Source organism: Bidens hawaiensis, unplaced genomic scaffold (genome assembly GCF_021521415.1).
Source record: "Bidens hawaiensis isolate Kalapana, Puna unplaced genomic scaffold, B.hawaiensis_p1.1 tig00039896_1, whole genome shotgun sequence".
Taxonomy (NCBI): domain Eukaryota; kingdom Viridiplantae; phylum Streptophyta; class Magnoliopsida; order Asterales; family Asteraceae; genus Bidens; species Bidens hawaiensis.
Genome location: NW_027505630.1, coordinates 84,480 through 100,841, shown reverse-complemented (window position 1 = coordinate 100,841; position 16,362 = coordinate 84,480). Strand labels below are relative to the sequence as shown.

The 16,362-nt window shown below is 42.3% G+C and overlaps 1 pseudogene; it reads left to right on the top strand.

Annotated features, from left to right (window-relative positions):
- Positions 1-11,967: 11,967 nt before the first annotated feature.
- LOC143614371 (fasciclin-like arabinogalactan protein 4 pseudogene) lies at positions 11,968-13,420 on the top strand (annotated as a pseudogene).
- The last annotated feature ends 2,942 nt before the right edge of the window (positions 13,421-16,362 follow it).

Below are 16,362 nucleotides of genomic sequence, written 5' to 3'. Positions count from 1 at the left end.
TGCAGGAAGTTATGGCGACGTGACAGTATATGGTCATTCCAGACGCTTTTTCAGGCGCGTGGGCGCGAGTTTTCGGGTGAGTGGCCGCGAAGTTTACGGCACGCGTCCTGTCAACAGCTGTTGCCAGCTTGCTTTTTCCACGTGTCATAGTTTCATTGCACCAGCGTTTTCCTCTCTCTTCCGCATTAAATTCATCGCATTTATTGCGATGAGTATATAAAGGGAGGAGAGGATACATCTCAACTCACAGTTTCACCTCTCTCTTCTTCTAAACGATTTCCGGCGAATACTCTAACTTTTCTATCGAGCATTCTCCTGAAATCGTTCTTCTTTACATCCAAAACATGTCTTCTGTTAATGATCTTGAGGCTACCGCCGAGGAGTCTGACGTGTATGCCGAGAATCCGTCGTCTACTTCTGATAAGGACGATAAGAGTACTGCTGGTGAGTGCCAGTGTGCTCTTACCGTCGATCTGTATCAGTACATTGTTAGGAAGTTCATGCTCGAGCCTTTCGAGCCTGAGTTTCCTAAGCCTCATCAGACGGTGTACGATGCCCCCAAGGGAAAGATAGGGGTGTATGCCGCCTTCTTCGTGTATGAGAATCTCAGGTTCCCATTGACGAAGTTTGTGTACCGTGTTCTGGAGAGACACGGTGTACATCTGACGGAAGTACACCCAATGGCGATCGCCAAGATTCGCCATTTTGAATGGGTGTGCCTCATTCTGGGCGTGGAGCCCCATGACGACCGCCTGATGACCTTCTATTCCTGGAGGTGCATCCAGGGGTGGTATACCTTGGTCACCCGGATCAAGGGTTTGAAGATTTGTGCTACCGAGCGCAGTCTTCGGTCTTGGAAGCGGGAGTTCTTTTACATCTCTGCCCGTGTCGTCCCTATTGCGATGACATTCAAGAATGGAAGAGCACTCCCCAGCCTTCACGCCTCCAACTACAAGGAGGCGGAATGGTTTGCCAAGATTTCCCGGATCCAATCTTCGGTTTACCGCTTTGCGGAGTCCGGGATGGTGATGCTCGGGATGAGCCGGGTGTGGAAAGATGCTGGGGCGGAGACGCCACAGATCCCCATTATCCTCGAATACGGTTTGAACTCTATCCCTTAAGGTATGCTTCATATTCTTTGCTGATTTAAAGTTTTATTCTAACAGTTTTTCTTTTGTTTTCAAAGGGAAACGACCTACAATCGCTCCTGCATCCGCGGGAAGCTGGTGGTCCCGCTCGGATGGGTACCCGTGCTCTTGATGAGAACGAGTTGCCCATCTTGGAGCAAACGGCGGATCGGTTTGTGGAGGTCTACCCGCCGGGCCACCCGATCATGAGCGCCACGCGGCTAGGTAAGGAGTTATTTAACCCTCGCCCTGTGAATGCTCAAACCTCTGCTGGAATTCCTCTAATCTTGTCATCTTCTGATGAGGAATCCGCAGATGGTCCTTTCTAGGTGAGGAAGAAGAAGGCTGCTGGCGCGAAGGGCAAGGCGAAGGTTGCCTCTACTGCCGATCCGGTGAATCGGTCTGACTCAGAGACCGAAAGCGAGGAGGTGGCGGGGAACCCTGGTGGTGGTGAGACAACAGTCTCGGAGGTTGAGACAGCTGCCACTGCCGCGCGACCAAGTTCTACGACGGTGACCAGCGTGAAGAGGCCGGCTCCGTCGGGTTCATCCCCGCCGGTCAGAACCTTCAAGTTGAAGAGAACTCGTAAGTATAAATTAATCTTACCCGCAATTTCTTTCCGCCATTGTTTTTAATATCTTGTCTTCATGCAGGAGTGGATGCTACCGCATTCCAAGGTGATGCGGGGAGGAGCAGCTCTGGACCCATGACGGTAGGTTTGGTCAACCTACCCGAGGCGATGACCTAGGCGGCTGCGCCTGCTTCAAGTGTTGGTTCAGTTGCTCACTCGGTTGAGGCAACTGTTCCAACTGTGACGTCGTCTCCGCCGGCTGTCAGTGCCATATTCACTGATTCCTTCACTGAGCCGGCGGTGAGTTTTTCTGCGGGCTCTTCCGCAGCGGCAACCACGGTTGTGAGTTCACTTCCGGTGAGTTCACCTCCGTTGGTTCCTACGACGGCGGCTTCAACCGCGCCTCCGGCACCGGGGACCACCTCGCCCCCGGCCGGTTCAGCAGGTATGTTTGGGGTTGGGGCGTCTAGCCAATCTCTGCCTCCTTCCCATCTGCCTGACCTCTTGGATGGATATCCGTTAGGTTCGGGTGATGGGTTTGGCGGCTACAGGCCTGTCGTCGACCCTACAGGTGCGTAGGGTTATTTTGGCCTGTTATGTTTTTTTTATCATCTTTTCCTAACTGCGTTTTGTTTTTGCAGTGTCGGATTCGAATGAGGTGTTTGTTGCGCGGTGGAACATCCGCCGGGGAACCACCCTTCGGACGGCTGTGGATTGCGTCGAGTGGGCGCGCCACGCCGCCCCCAGTGGTGCACTGGGAGAAGCTATGTCGAGCTACCAAGAGGGTAGGCTGACAAACGAGCTTCGAATTCTCCTTGCCCGGATGCAGCCGCGCGTCGAGCTGCTTTGTCGTGAAAACGACAAGTTAAAGGCGGCTCGTATCCAAGAAGTAGCTCAGGCGCGGGCTATCCGGGAGGAGAACAGGAGACTCTCCGCCGTCGCTGCGGAGAAGGAGAAGGCCTTCAAGGCCCTTGAGGTTGAAGTTCAGGCCCGTATCGAGGCCCGCTCCAAGGCTACCCAAGCTGTTAATGAACAGCTTCGGTTGGCTAAAGAAACTGCACTGAACGCAACTGAGAGGGCCACCAAGGCTGAAGCTGTTGCTGAGTCTCTACGCACTGAGAATGAGGAGCTCAAAGCCAAATTAGAGAGGCTCCAGCTGGCTCATGATGCCTTGGCCATGGAAGATGCCAAGAAGCTCCAAGAGATCTTGGACCAGAGGGGGGTGCTTGACCACACTGAGCGTAAGCTAAGGGGCGTCGAAGAGGCTGCAGCCAAAGATGTGTTGCTTGCCAACCTTACAAAGAACGAAGCCGAACGCGCCCGTAATGAAGCTCAAGCTGCCCTCCAGGAGGCTCTGGTTACCAAGGAATGACTTATACGAGAAGCGTTGTCGCAGGTATGCATAGCTTCATAATATCTTTACGCTTTTCTTTGTACTTAGAAAAGGTTTTGATACTTGTATTTTTGTTTTGTAGGTTGTGCATCGGGTCTTCACGGACACATCATATGACGATGCCATGAGCGCAGCCCTCAACGCTTCTCATGAGGATGGGGAAAAGGCTGGCTTCCTGCTTGGTCTAGGGTTCGTTGAGAAGGGCATCCCGCCTTCCAACTTCCCTTTATATGATGTGGATACTGAAGCTGTATATGACCAAGCAGTGAACCAGTATGCCGCCTTCCCGCACCCGGTGGTGGAGAAGGTGAACGAAGTTGCTGCTGCTGATGATGGGCTAACCATTCTCAAGACCTTCCTTGAACTGCCACAGCCAAGTGATGGTGCGGGTACAAGTGGGTTTGGAGGGAGTGGTCCTGAAGCTTGAACCTTTAGATCCTTCCCACTGTTAGGATATGTTTATATCTTTGTATAGATTTATATTCTTGTAGGCGGGTAGATACCCGGCCATTCTTGTAACAGTTGAATTTTTATAGAATATAAATCTTTTGTGCGGGTAGGACCGCCACTTTCACTGTATGACTTGCTTTATAAACGTTATATGACTTGCTCATGCATATGATAGCTTAATTTGGCACTAGTTTTGCCGCATAAACAATATATGATTCGCTTGTGCATATTTTAGTTTAACTCAGCAATTTCTGAAGTACTTTGAATAAGTTAACCTTTCAACGTGGTAGATAATAGGTTAAAGTTTTGCTTCCTCTTTCGTGATTGTGCGGGTAAGACCGTCACTTTCACTTAGTAGGATGGCTAAACTTTACCTATATCCGACCTGCGTGAAGGTTTTCCTCATCATTTCCTTAGAAATTTTGTAAGTGTTTTGAATAACTTATCCGTTCGACGCGCGGTTGTCAATAGGTTAGTTCGGTTTCCTCTATCATGATTTGTGCGGTTAGGACCGGCACTTTCATTTAGTGGGATGACCCAACTTTACCTATAACTGACATGCGTGAAGGTTGGCCGTTTTTTGTGTTTATGCGGGTTTTGCCGCCTTCCACACGCAACGATTTCTTCACACTTATGCGGTGAAGACCGGCATCAGTGTGGAATGAATTAACCGTTCGACGCACGGTTGTCAATAGGTTAGTTCGGTTTCCTCTATCATGATTTGTGCGGTTAGGACCGGCACTTTCATTTAGTGGGATGACCCAACTTTACCTATAACTGACCTGCGTGAAGGTTGGCCGTTTTTTGTGTTTATGCGGGTTTTGCCGCCTTCCACATGCAACGACTTGCTTTCCCACTTATGTACGCGGTGAAGACCGGCATATCAGTGTGGAAAGTTCATAAGTATAAATGTAAGACCAACGTCAATGTGATAAGGAGAATCATTTCCATTAGAAGTGGCTCTGGGCCTTTTCTTTTACAAGTTTGGAATTGATCTACATGCAGACTGTGTAATTGAGCTCCTTTCCATGTTCTTGGGAGTGTCATCGAGCCTTTCGAGCCGATATGCACTTGGTTCGGAATCTCGTTGTTTACGCAGTATGTAGTCTCCGACATTGAAGCTGCAGTTTTATTCGTGTTTTCCCCAACTGGGGTTCTACACGCATTAGCCTGCTCAGCGTTCATTACGCCACGAGGTGCGTGAGCGTCCCATCTCTGACAAATGCTTCGACGATGTCCTTCAAGTCTACGCATTCCTCGGTGTTGTGGCCTCTTGTCCTGTGGAAGTCATAGAATTTGCTCTGATCAGCGTTGTAACGCTCTCAGATTATTGGAGCCTTTGGCCATGGGAGTCTCTCGGTGTCGAATATCTCGGTGACGCTTTTGGTGAGTGGCGTCCATCTGGAGTTCCGGTTCGACGACTGCATGTTATCCTTTCCGCCTAACCGAGGGTGCGAGCCGGATGAGGTGTCAAAGTTTACCCTTGACTGCCAAATACCTAGCTTCCTCTTTTTGTTTAGTCGGGCGGTAAGGACATTGTTTTCTCTTGTTTTCTGGATGTAGAGGTTTGTGCTCTGGGGAAGATCTCTACCCAGTTGCCTTTCCGTTTCCGCGAAGCGTTTAGCTGCTGTCATGATGGCATCCCACGTGGATGGCATGCCATCTTTACCCGTTAAGGTGCGGATGAGCTCTGGGTCCTTCGCGCCCTGGATGAAAGCAGCGCGAACAAGATCTTCGCTAATACTGCCCAGACTTAACTTCTTTGAATTGAAGCGCGTGATGAAGTCTAGTAAAGACTCATCTTCCTCTCGGATGCAGTTGAGGATTGTCCATTGTTCTTCAGTGTACTTCCTTTGTTGACTGAAGTGTTGGCTGAACTTCTGTTGGAAGTCTGTCCAATCGTAGATGTGGTGGACCGGTAAACGGTCGAACCATGCTCTGGCTGCTCCAACCAGCGTCATCTGGAACATATAACACCACGTGGGTTCCGTCCAGTTGCTGACGGTTGCCCCCGCTATGAATCTGTTCAAATGATCGTCTGGGTCAGATATACCATCATAAGTGCCGATGTTGGGCATCTGCTTGGCACTCTTCGGGGCGATTGCTTCCGCAATGTCCCTTGCAAACTTGGACGTTCCCGCATTTGCAACAGTTGGTCTAAAAGCTTTGGAGAAGTCACGTGGGTCTCTACCCGCGTTTTTTGGTTTGAAAGTTTCTCCAAAATTCCTTCTCGGTTGGAAGTCCGTTTCCTTACGCTTCCCTTTCGCCCTATGGCGAGGGTTTGCGTCGGTGTCGGATTCCTCCGAATCATCGTCCAAGTACTCGCACTCATTGCTCATGTTGAGCTGTTGAGTGCTTCCGAATTCGTCAGCCTGTTGAAGTGAACGTAAGCGTTCATCCAACTCAGCTTGGAATTCCTTTTGACGTGTTTCCGCCCACGCTTTAACTTGATCAAGTGTTTGGTGGGGGAACCTCGTCTGTCGTCTTTCCGCCTGGGTATCAATGAATCCCAGGGGATGATTGTTTACTGCACTTGCCCCGACTCGAGTGACCGGGGTAGTGTTTGTAAAATTTACTGCACTTGCCCCGGCTTGGGTAACCGGGGTAGTGTTCGTAAAACGTGTGTATTCGCCGGTGTTCCCCCCAGTAGCTGGGGTTGTGGTTACCGGGGTTTCTTGGTTACTCCCTGGCCTGGGGACCGGAGTAACGTTAACCATCTTTCCAGAAGTTTTGAAAAAACCGAAAAAGAATAAGTTCTAGCTTTTATGCACGGATGGCGCTAATGAAGAAACACTAATCGACCCCGGGCAGATTACGGATAATCTGGGGGTTAAATAGATGTTTCCCACGAGGGGTTATGTCCGGCAAAGATGGTTCTTCTGGTGACCTGCAAAACAGACACCGTGAGCTCGTCACTGAGAAGGGGGGGGGGTACCTCCTTGTGACCACCCTCCGGCGTGAGAATCAAACTAGATTGCTCTTGAATATAAGTGTATATTAAGAGATTGCTAGAGAAGATAAGATGTGATAAGGTAATGTAATGTGTCCATACCATTCCAAGGTGTTGAAGTATTTATAGCCGAAGGTAGGTTTCCAAGAAGGTACAGCCGGCTGAATAGTATTCCTGTTCTGCCAACTGTGGGCTACGCACATGCCATGCTGGCAGTTGGTGGGTAGGCAGCGGCTGATAGGGACCAGGCCGGCTGTGTACTATTCCTTTTCCACCAACTGCAGGCTATGCACGTGCTACGACAGGTTGGTGAGTAGGCAACGGCTAATAGTGACAGGGGTTGGTGAGTAGGCAGCGGCTGATAGTGACCAGGCCGGCTGTGTACTATTCGTTTGTCACAGTGAGCTGTCGCTGCTTTGGTCAGACCTTTTGTCCATACCTCGTCAGGTACAGTACCAAAGGTCCTCCAGTAGCGTACGGACTGGCTCATTTGGGCGGGAGTGTTCCCGGCTTTGGGCGGGAGTGTTCCCGGCTTGCTCACTCCTTCTTCAGGTAACATTACTGAATTATTTAAGAGTTAAGTGCCTTGTGCGTGTAGCCTTGCTGCGCAGGTAGCCTTCCCTGATGGCTTGTATCCGCAGCTGCGGGAACAGGCGAGGTACTTCACCATTGGGAGGCTTTTCCTGCGGGAACAGCTTGCGTACTGCGCGTAAGGACGTCACGTCTCTGAGCATGGTGGGTCCTGCGGATCCAGTTGGTTTCTGCGCAGACGTCCCTCTTCAAGGTGAGTCTTGCGAGTTTAGCCTTTGCGCAGACGTCCCTGTTGAAGGTGAGTCTTGCGGGTTCAACTGCGCAGACGTCCCTCTTTAAGGTGAGTCTTGCGGGTCCAACTGGGCTCTGCTGGGACCTACCTCTTCAAGACCAAACACAACAACTGAGTAAGATGAATATGAAATCAATATTTCAACTTGTTTCACTCGCAATACAAAGATATCACCAGCAGGAAAACACAAAATGTGCAATTGAGTGCGGTTTGCTATGGAAATAAGCGAATGTTATGCATTAAAATCAAACGTATCAACTAAATCACAAAATTATCTATTATTAAATTCACTCGTCGAATCAAAACAATCAATGGTATCCGTATCTTTAAGTTGCTGACTCATCGTACACCTATCCTAAGTACAATAGCTAGATGAAACACAACAACTGAGCAAGATTAAAATGAAATCACCTTTATCAGAACATCATATATATACAAAGAGTTTGAAAACATTAAGAAATCACCAGCAGGAAAACATTAAGCATGCAGTTAGATGCAGTTTGCTTTATAAATAAACGAATACAACGTATCAAAAACTAACTAATGTAATCACAAAATTACCTATCATTTCATATCCAAAATGCTGCTATATATAAGCTATAAGGAAAACTATAAACTACAACTGTTACTAATGACGTTAGATCTATATTTACAAGTGCAACAATCAGACTTGCATAGCTGATGAGGTTCGACTTTTTATTTTTTTGAACGACCAACAAAACTTTATTAATTAAAAACTTGTATACCTGAGGAGAAGCAAATGGTTAGAGTTTTTGGTCTAGCAGAAACGACTGCAACGCCAGAGTGTTTGTGAAGCCGATTTATTGTAGAGTGAGACGTAATGTGAAGAGGCAGAAGGAAGATGTATGATGTGAAACTGAAAACTCTCAAAATAACCCTTAAAATATGTACTGAGAAGACGCATTGGGAAAATAAACGATGATATTTTTTAACCAGTCAAAATGTGACACGTGTAAAGGTACTGACACACCAGACGAGATTTTTAAAAATCTCGTCTGGTCCGACCATATTTTTAAGTTAATTAACTTTTTAAAAAACCGTCTCTTCAGACGGTTTTTTTATGTTTCTCGTCTGGTCCGTTCAAATCATTATTAATCATAACTTCATCTTCTTCATCTTCATCTCTCCGCCGCCACCACCTCCACGACCACCGCCACCACCACAGCCAACCTCTTTTTCCTCGTATATATATAACCCTTCTTCAAATAATCACAAACCTCACCCATACATTATAAAAATAATAATAATAATTGAAATCAAACATCAAACATGAATTCCATGTTCAGTTCCTTCGATGCTTTATCCGCTGAATTTGTGGGTAAATCTTTTAATTACTTCAACAGAAAGTCTTCTGCTACTGCTAGTACCGTTGTTGTTGAACAGAAGAAGGTGAAGCCGGAGACCACCGGTCACCGGAGCAACGGTGGAAATTCTGCACGGTGGGCACCGGAGTTTGATGGGCTTAATTGCTTTGAATCGCTGGTGTTTAATTAAGGTTTTATCATCGCATCCAGATCCTGTTAAGGATCGAAAGAAATTTTGTTTACGTAATTATCTGGTGGATTTATTGGTTGTTTAATTGATATACTTTGTAAAGAATTTTGAATATATATAATATTATTGTGGTTATTTGAAGAAGGGTTATATATATACGAGGAAAAAGAGGCTGGCCGTGGTGGTGGTGGCGGCGGAGAGAAGAAGATGAAGATGAAGATGAAGATGAAGATGAAGATGAAGTTAGGATTAATAATGATTTGAACGGATTAGATGATAAACATAAAAAAAACTGTGTGAAAAGACTGTTTCGTAAAGAGTTAATTAACTTAAATATATGGTCGGATCACACTAGATTTTTAAAAATCTCGTCTAGTGTGTCAGTACCTTTACACGTGTCACGTTTTGACTGGTTAAAAAATATCGTCGTTTATTTTCCCAATGCGTCTTCTCAGTACATATTTTAAGGGTTGTTTTAGGAATCTTGATATAGTTAAGATTATTTTTTTTTCTCTCTCCTCATTTGGATCATTTTGGGAATTTTCCCTTTCCAATACCATTGCTGACGTGGATTTTATGTTTTTCTTAACGTGGATTTTATGTTTAATAGTGTGAAAAAGTGGTATATTAAAGGCGAATGTTCATGTGTATTTTGATTTTAACCTAAGAACGTAGAAAATAATGATAATTTATAAAAAAATGTGAACTAAGAAACAATACCAATTTATATAAACAATGATTTATAATAACAAAGAAAAAAAACCTAAAAAATACTACAAAATAATCAAAATCAAGAAAAAAATAATAACAACAAATACCAACAAAAACTTATAGCAACAAAAGAAAAAATATAATAATAACAACAAAATATAAATCAGCAAGTACTTGTAACGTCTCATAATCGAAAGCTAGAAAATACGAACAAAAAATAACAACAAAAACCTATAAAAATAAACCTAATAATAACAACAAATTGGTTCTCACTGTTTTCATGTTAAGAATAAAATGTTGATTACCATTTACTACTCGTTTTCACATTAAAGTCAAATCGCTCTATTTTTATAAATCAATTGAACCAACTTGTTGATTCATCATTTTGCAATCTAAATCATATTTGGTCTATACGACTTTACACAAGCTTCATAGTAACTAAATTTAGACCACCGACCACAAACTCTTCGTGGTTCGACACCCTTCTTACCCTAACTAGTTTAAGGTATCTAAGACACACATTTTCTCTATCTTTGACCGGTCCGACGACGACCGATCAGACATATGCGATTCTAATTATTTTATTATTATTTAATACTCAGCTGCAACTGTTAATCATGTGTGTATACCAATTTATGCCTAACGTGTTATATGCTTATTTGGTTGAATCTTCGTAATAGCCATCGCCATTTCTTTTGGCATTGCGCTTATCGACAACTTATTTACTAGTTTATTTGGTTGGACCGTTGTAATAGTCATCGCCTAATTCATCTGGCATCGCTCTTATCGACAACTTATTTATTTGCTCATTGATTAAATTGTTTATCTCACTTGACACATTTTGCAATTTTATTTATTATTATATATTCACAAAATCTAGTGTTTTACTCACTCAACCTAGTGTTGACTAAATTATTGTATTTTTAAGGCATATACAGGTCATCGTGTAATATGATTTCCAAATTTGTTTGAAGAAGCTTATGATTGCATGCTAGAGAGAAGAAACAAGAACTTGAATTATATTTTGTTTTTATTTATGTTATTTATGGAGTATGCACATTGAAATTTGAAAATTGTTGGATTATTTAAATTGGAATAATAGATATTATAATTTTTTGCATGCTAGTACCTTGAGAGCTGTGAGCAATCAGCTCATGCTAGGGATAAGATCGGGACCGTACCCGTACCTGTACCTTAAATCAGTAAATCTTGGTACCCATACCCGTACCCAAATTATATGGTACGGGTATGGGTACAGGTACGTTGGGTACGGTACTCGCTTTGGTACCTCTCTGTTCTTTTTTTTTTAAATATCCACCAAATTAGGTAACGGGTACGATATCGACAATTAATTATCTATGATGCTAAAACCGTAATACCATAACGAGAACCATAATACCACCACCAAAACATAATACCAAAACTAAAAATGAAACAAATCAACCACAATATCAAAATCCATTCTCTTTTCCTTTTCTTTGTTATTGCTTCCTTAATTTTTATAGAAAAACAAGAGAGAAAACTAATGCATGTTATTTAATGATATACACAATTACACATACATGAAATAAAATATATACGAATACACAATATATGAAAACACACATATATTGAGAATGAAGTTATTCAACTAATATATATATACTACGTTTTGAAAATCACGCTTGAAAGTTAAGTTATGAATGCTGGAAACCTAATAAAAAACCCTATATATTCTAAATGGGTACTGGTACCCGTAATACCCGTACTTGTACCTATACCTGAAAGTACCCGTACCTATAATCAGTAAATCTAGGTACCCATACCCATACCCAATAGACATGTATGTGTACAGGTACGGGTACTGAACAGGTACGGGTACGGGTATTCGGGAAAAAATGCCCTAGCTCATGCCCCGACATTTCCGCCATAGGTTGGGGTGTGACAGGTATCATGGACTTTTACACCCATTTAACGGAACAAGTTAGCGACCATCAGTAAAGTAACTGTCACATCATCTGAAATAAACAGAGTTAATGATTTGTTAGTCTGAGATTGTTATTAGTAATAAAATTGTAAGTTGGGATTGGCCGTAGTTAAATTGTTAGTTGAGATTATTATTGACAAATAGCTAATAGTAATATGCTTCGGGTTCCATATTAACACCCCTAAATTTCTTTAAACATGGTGCAAAGACAAAGGTCTAAAATATAACCAATATTTAAGTCAAGGGACTAAACAAAACAATACATAAAAGCATATGCACTTGATGTCCGTTTTGTTTAGTTTTACTTCCGAATGTATATGCTTTCCACATCCCATCATCATCATCATCATCATCACCATCACCATCACCATCACCATCACCATCACCATCATCATTCACATCCACCATCATCATCACTCTCACCACCACCACTCCAGTCCACCCTCTTCCACCGTAATAAGCATGACCATTTCCCATTTTACCCTCACCATCACCCTCTACTTATTCGTCCACACCACCACCACCGCCGTCAACATCACCCACCTCCTCTCCCCATACCCAGATCTCTCCGACTTCTCCGCCCTCCTCTCCACCACCACCGTCGCCACCGACATCTCCCACCGCACCTCCCTCACCCTCCTCGCCGTCCCCAACGCCATCCTCAGATCCTCCCACCCCTCCCCGTCATCATTCACCATCGCTGACGTCATCCGCTACCACGTCTTACTCCAATACCTATCCCCCACCGACCTCCATCGCTTCCCACCATCCGGCAAACTCATCACCACTCTCTTCCAAACCACCGGCCGAGCCACCAACAACTTCGGCTACGTCAACGTCACCCACGACGCCCAAACCAACACCACCACCGTCAGATCCCCGGCGGCATACTCCCAGCCACCCAACACCGCATCCGTAATCTCACTTATCAAAACCCTTCCGTACAACGTCAGCATATACACAGTCAGCTCCCTAATCGTACCATTCGGACTCGATCTACTAGCGTCCGAGAGTCGTCCGCCGTTAGGGTTAAACATTACTAAAGCTTTAATTGACGGCCATAATTTCAACGTTGTGGGTTCAATACTCGCTGCATCTGGGGTTGTTGACGAGTTCGAATCCTACGAACGTGGTGCCGGGATTACACTCTTCGTACCCACGGACGACGCGTTCGCTGATCTACCGGCAACGGCTAACTTTCAATCTTTGTCCGCGGATAAAAAAGCCGACGTTTTAAAGTTTCACGTCCTGCATTCGTATTACCCGCTCGGGTCGCTTCAATCGATTGTGAACCCGGTTCAACCAACGCTAGCTACCGAGGAGAAAGGCGCCGGAAGCTTTACTTTAAACATTTCTAGGGTTAACGGCTCGGTCGCTATTAACTCCGGCATTGTTCAAGCTTCGGTGACACAAACCGTGTTCGATCAGAACCCGGTGGCAATTTTTGGGGTTTCTAAGGTTTTGTTACCGAAAGAAATATTTGGGAAGAATGCGATTCTTGCTAGCTCTCCGCCCAGTGCGCTGTCACCGATTACGTCACCGCCTGTGGATCTTCCACCCGAATTGTATGGGCCGTCAACGCCACCGGCGGCTAGAGATGAATTGCACTCACTGGCAACGGTACGGGGTGTTAATTTCGGTGTTTTGTGTATAGGATTGTTATTGTTGTATGTATGTGTATGAGCTTGTATCGATTTTGGCGTAACTTATATATGATTTAGTCTATAAATTCTTGATGGAAAAAGGTTTAAAAGGAAGCATTTGCGAAAACACAACCATTTTCCGCCCCTCATTTTGTGTTGCCTTTGGTTTTTCTTTCTTTGTTTCAACATTTAGGTTCATGTTGTAAAGAGTTAGTTATCTCTTTTTTCTGCAAGTTATTAAATAAAGTTGAAGTTGAAATCTCCTAGATTGAAACCTGCATTTTTAAGACAGTTTTTTTTGGGTGAAACTTGAGTGGTGTTTCTTGAATTGTTGCTAGAAAGTTTGACATTGTACAAAGTACAAATAAGAAGTTATATCTTGCAAATCTTGAAACTTTGAGTGTGTTTTGCTATGTTTGAATCGAATCAAGATGATTAGTCTAGCATAATTCGATCCGATAGGTAATCTATATGATTATATACGTTTGGAAGTATATGGCTACGACGAATCACATGTTTTTTGCTCCAACAGTAGCGTTGTTGTACAATGCTTCAGGCGTGGGACCAGATAAACCCGAAAACCAAAACAGTCGGAATATGTTTTCAGGTGCGGTACCAGAAATTGAATTAGTTTTAAATCTTTTGCGGGTATGAGGCACATATGGTATTAGGTATACCCCCGGCCTGATCACCTGAAACATACATATCCGTTTATCCGGACCTAATGCATAAACATTTTCTTTTGGTCTTAATTAATCTTCCGATCCACTAATTTTTAGTATTTATTTTCTATTTTTAGTTAATTATTCATATGCTTTATGTGGTTTGCGCGAATTGCTCATATGCTCCCTACATTTCTACACTTACACGTACGCTTCTCAATGGGTATTGTAATTCTAAACAAGCCAACTGATGTATCTGATACCCGTGAACATACATGTTATTCAAATGACGGTTATGTGATCCGGTTTTAGAATTGTATGAGATTGAGATTATGGTGCTTCTTAGGTTTAGTTGGATAACAAAGTGACATGATGGTTTTGGTAGCAGGGTAGAAGGGGAATTAAGAGGGAGATGAAGGGGTAAAAAGGTCAGTGTGAAACTTAAAAGTACAAATGACTTGTTTGGTAGTGGCAATAATAATGTAGGTGTGATGACAGTGTGGCTGGAACTGGAACTGGAACTGGAATTGGTTTGGACGGCTGCGATTGGAAAGACATTTATTCCGAGATAGATTGCTCTGGTAGACTGCCACCACACTCAGAGTCTTGTACGAGTCATAGATCTGCTGCCGTAACTTCACCATTTCATGACTTCATATATGGCCCAATCTTATTGGGCTCATTTTAAATGGCTCTGTCTAGGCCCATTTTAGAGCTGCAAAAAACAAAAATCCACAGTGAAGATGACAACTTAGAGGTGGGAAAAGAAAACCGGTTTACGAACCAGATCGAGCCGTTTCTGAAACTGATTTGAAATCAATTTGAATGAATTGGATCGGTTTGTAATTGGTTTGAGAACTCCCTCGTTGAACCCTGGTTTTTCCTGGTGTAGGCAAAAACTGAACCGGTTTAGGAAAAACTGATTTTGACTATCTTTGACCAAAACTAAGCTTGTTTGGGACCAAATCTGCACCCTTTTTAAATTCCTTCCCAGTTTTAAAGATCACCCCTAAATAATCTATCCATCATGTTAAAAACAATATTAAAATTTGGTCAACTTTCAAATAAATTAGGCCCAACAAATATTAATAATAGACTAATTATATTTGTGTAAACGAGTGGTAGACTGGTAGCACTTATTTATTATTAGCTATTCAAGTGTTGAGATCGTCTCATTAAGATCTTGATTTGAGCCAAACTTATACATACATGAGCCTAAACTTTATCGAGTTTGAATAGGATCTTGAGTTTAAACAAACTTATTATTTACATAAATATAAATATAATATTATGTATATGATATAGTATATAATAGGTGTATAAGTAACTTGCCACATATATGGTTAAGATTAGAAAAACAAAATAACTTAATATAAGTTTAATTATTTTATAAAAAAATTACATAAGTACATAATAAGTAACTAATAAACCAATCTTTGGACAACGAGCCTTTGACAACGAGCTTGAAGCTAGTCAAACTTAATCTATGATGTGTTTAGAACGAACACATCACACATACATGATAACGCAGAGGAGACGCATAATCCGGCTAATATAAGTTCAGATGCTCCAATAGCTATAATGTGATTTGTAACAAATCATTAGAAATGATATCAAATCCAACATATAAACTAAAATGAGATGAACATCAAACGATTACCTAGTATAGGTGAGAGACTTGTCTCACGGATTCACATTGAGAACAATTTTAAAGCACATCATCAGCCTTTTATTCGAATGCCAATGACCCAAATGCCTAAACATGAAAACAATACAATAACCCAAAACCCAAAATTTTTAATATCGTAATGGCTAAGACCTCAACCTTTTTAGCAATTGTATTTACAACCTCTATTTCCAACCAACGATGAAAATTTTCAGCTTCTATCCCGAGCTTCTATTTCCAGCCAAGTAAAAGTCAAAGCAATATATATATAAAAAAAACTAAATACAAAAACTAAAATCAAATATAATAACAATAGCAATCAATAACTTGCTAACCTTAACTTTTAGTTAAATAAATAAAAAGAAAACACTTAAAAGAAATTGCCTACATGGACTACTATTACAAGATATTTGCAAATTAACAAAAAAAAATAATTTTTAATAGCATGAGCTTAAATTTTACATAAATTTTTTTTTATCATTTATTAAAAAAATTCCAATATTAGTATAACAAAATTATCAATAATTACATCAATAATTACATGAAATAAATAATACAATTTTATACATAAAATAACATAATTATTCAATTTGTTGAGGATTGGGTGTTCTTCTCTTGATGTTCTTCAAAACATGATAAATATGACATGTAATAAACACGAGAAAGCCACTTCAATGCATGTAATAAACAGCTTGGCATACTTGGTTATATGCAATGTGGCACATTGTATGTTTTCCCAAAAACGGTTGTTTAGAAAATTACAGCTTAGCACTGCATTAGTTTATGTTTGTAGTCAAATAGGTTATCTTTACTTTTCATAGTCAAGATTGGCATGTTTATATTTTATTTTTGAAGGCCATTAACATAATTTTGTCCCAATTTCAT